Consider the following 2,371-nt stretch of genomic DNA (forward strand, 5'->3'; position numbering starts at 1 on the left):
GATTGAACTCAGGCCCTTGCACTTGCCAGGCAAGCACTTATTCAACTGAGCTATCTCCCCAGCCCATATATGTGATATTTTAGAAAAATGTTTCAATAATGTTTAAATGAAGGTAGTTGTTTTCAAAATTTTAACTATAATAAATAAAATCTCGATGAGTTATAATGATAGCCATTTCTATAGTTTCTATTGTTTTATTCTTTTCTACTTTAGAATTACTTGTCTGCTATCTAAATCACTGGCTGCTAAACTGGTTTCTGGTGTTATGAACAATTTTGTGTATTTTCAGTCTCCCTATAACTGAAAAAAATAAAAGCCAGTACCATTCTTGTAGTATGGCACTACAATATGCTTTAAGTCAAGCATTATAGAATTTTGTCTTTTGAGCCTGTGGTCCTCCTCCCTTTCCTCATTTGTAAAAAAAAAAAGGATAACTGTGATGACCCCATGTGATTTTCATAAGAATTTGATGATTTAATATTTGTAAAGTGCTTAGAACAGTAACTGGCACATTGTAAATTCTGTAAAAGTGCAATTAAAAATGAGAATTAAAGAAAAGAAAAGAAAATTTCCTACCTCCCTTCTCCTCCCCCTCCCCCTCACTTCTTCTTTGTCTTTTTGAGACAGGGTTTCACTATGCAGGCTCATCTTAAACTCACTTTGTAGCCCAGGCTGGCCTCAAACTTGAAGCTATTCTATCTCAGCCTTTGGAGTTCTGGAATTACAGGTGTGTGCCATTACACCCAGCTCTCAATGTTCTTAAGTCACTTACAAAAACCATTATACCAGGCTGGGGAGACAGCCCTGCAGTACAGTACCTGCCTGGTAAGCTCAAGATCTTGAGTTCAATTTCCAGTACCAAAACAACAGAAAACCCCCACAGACTATTGTACCTACTTCATATTGGACTACAGCAGTGGAGGACCACCTGGGCAACTATCCTTGAAAGAGGAGAAATTGTCCCCAGTTTGGCTGAACCTGACCCTATTTCCATATACACAGCTAGCTAAGACTTTCCAATTGACTTTAAGCAATAAATATCAGTCTAGCCAAGATGCTGGTGGTAGTCTTTGAAAAGAACAGGCATGTTTCCTGGAACCCCCCTCCCCATCTGCTGCTCTGTAGTGTGAGCTAGATGGAGATGAGATGAACAGCCAATGCTCTGTGCTGTTAGCTGGGACTGAGCCTTGAGATAGAGCTATGACTTCCTGGGGCTTGCAAGACTACACATCAGAGCTGAAGCACTAGACCCCGAAACATAAGATACTATCTCAATTGCGTAATACAGATTACTCTCAGCATATCCTTCTCTCTGTGTATCATAGAGGTAAATGCAGGCCTCCTACCTAGCCAGGCTACGGCACTCACTTACTTCCTGCCATTCTCATGGCCACTCATCCTCAAGCCACTCCTTTCTTCATGAATGAATAAACCTTGGGTTAGGCCTTGGGTGGAGGTGTTTGTTCCAGATAGCCATCATCATGTCTGGATTTAGGACCCTTTGGCTCCCTATAACTATAAATATTCCTTAGTGTCTTTATTTTTGTCATGGGTTGCACTGACCATATTCCAATAATTTATCCATGGGATTACAAATATAAACTTCCCAGACAGAGAGGAAGACCAGAAAGGACTCTCTATAATTGAAATCAGTATAAACACTAGTGAACAGTAGAATGGATAAACAAAATTGCGGTAAAGTCATATGAAAGACTACTCAGAAATAAGAAAAAATACTTAATGCATTAAGATGGATGGATCACAAAGAATGTTAAGTAAAAAAAGAAAAAACCTAGAAAAATGATGAGTAGGCAAAACTAACCCATGATAAAAGTAGTGGTTTGCTAGGGTCGGCAAGATAACTCAGCAGACCAAGTGCCTGCTTTGTCAAGTTCAGGGACCAGGGTTCCATCCTCGGCCCTGCCTCTGGGATGCACTGAGATGGTGATTGAGGCTGGGCATTGTGGTGCCTGTAATCCCAGCTCTTGGGAGGCTGAACACAGGCAGATCACTACAGGTCCAATCTATGTACTGAGACCCTGTAGACCCTGTACTAAATACACACAAAAAAAGAAAAAGAAAAAGAAAAAAGAAAATCTCTAATTTCCCTAAGAAGCAGTTTGTAGTTTTTACTGTGAATATTTTTCACATCTTTTGTTGCATTTATTCCTAGATATTGGATTTTTGGTGGTTTTTTGTTTGTTTGTAGGGTGGTCTTTTGAAACAGGTCTCAGTATGTTGGCCATGCAGGCTGAGGAAGGAGGATCGTTGCAAGTTGAAGACCAACCTTGGCTATAAAGTGAGCTCAAGGCCAGCCTGAACTGCATAGTGAGAACCTATCTCAAAATCAAACAATGGGGGCCTGCCCCTT

Source organism: Octodon degus, unplaced genomic scaffold (genome assembly GCF_000260255.1).
Source record: "Octodon degus isolate 3935 unplaced genomic scaffold, OctDeg1.0 scaffold00107, whole genome shotgun sequence".
Lineage (NCBI taxonomy): Eukaryota > Metazoa > Chordata > Mammalia > Rodentia > Octodontidae > Octodon > Octodon degus.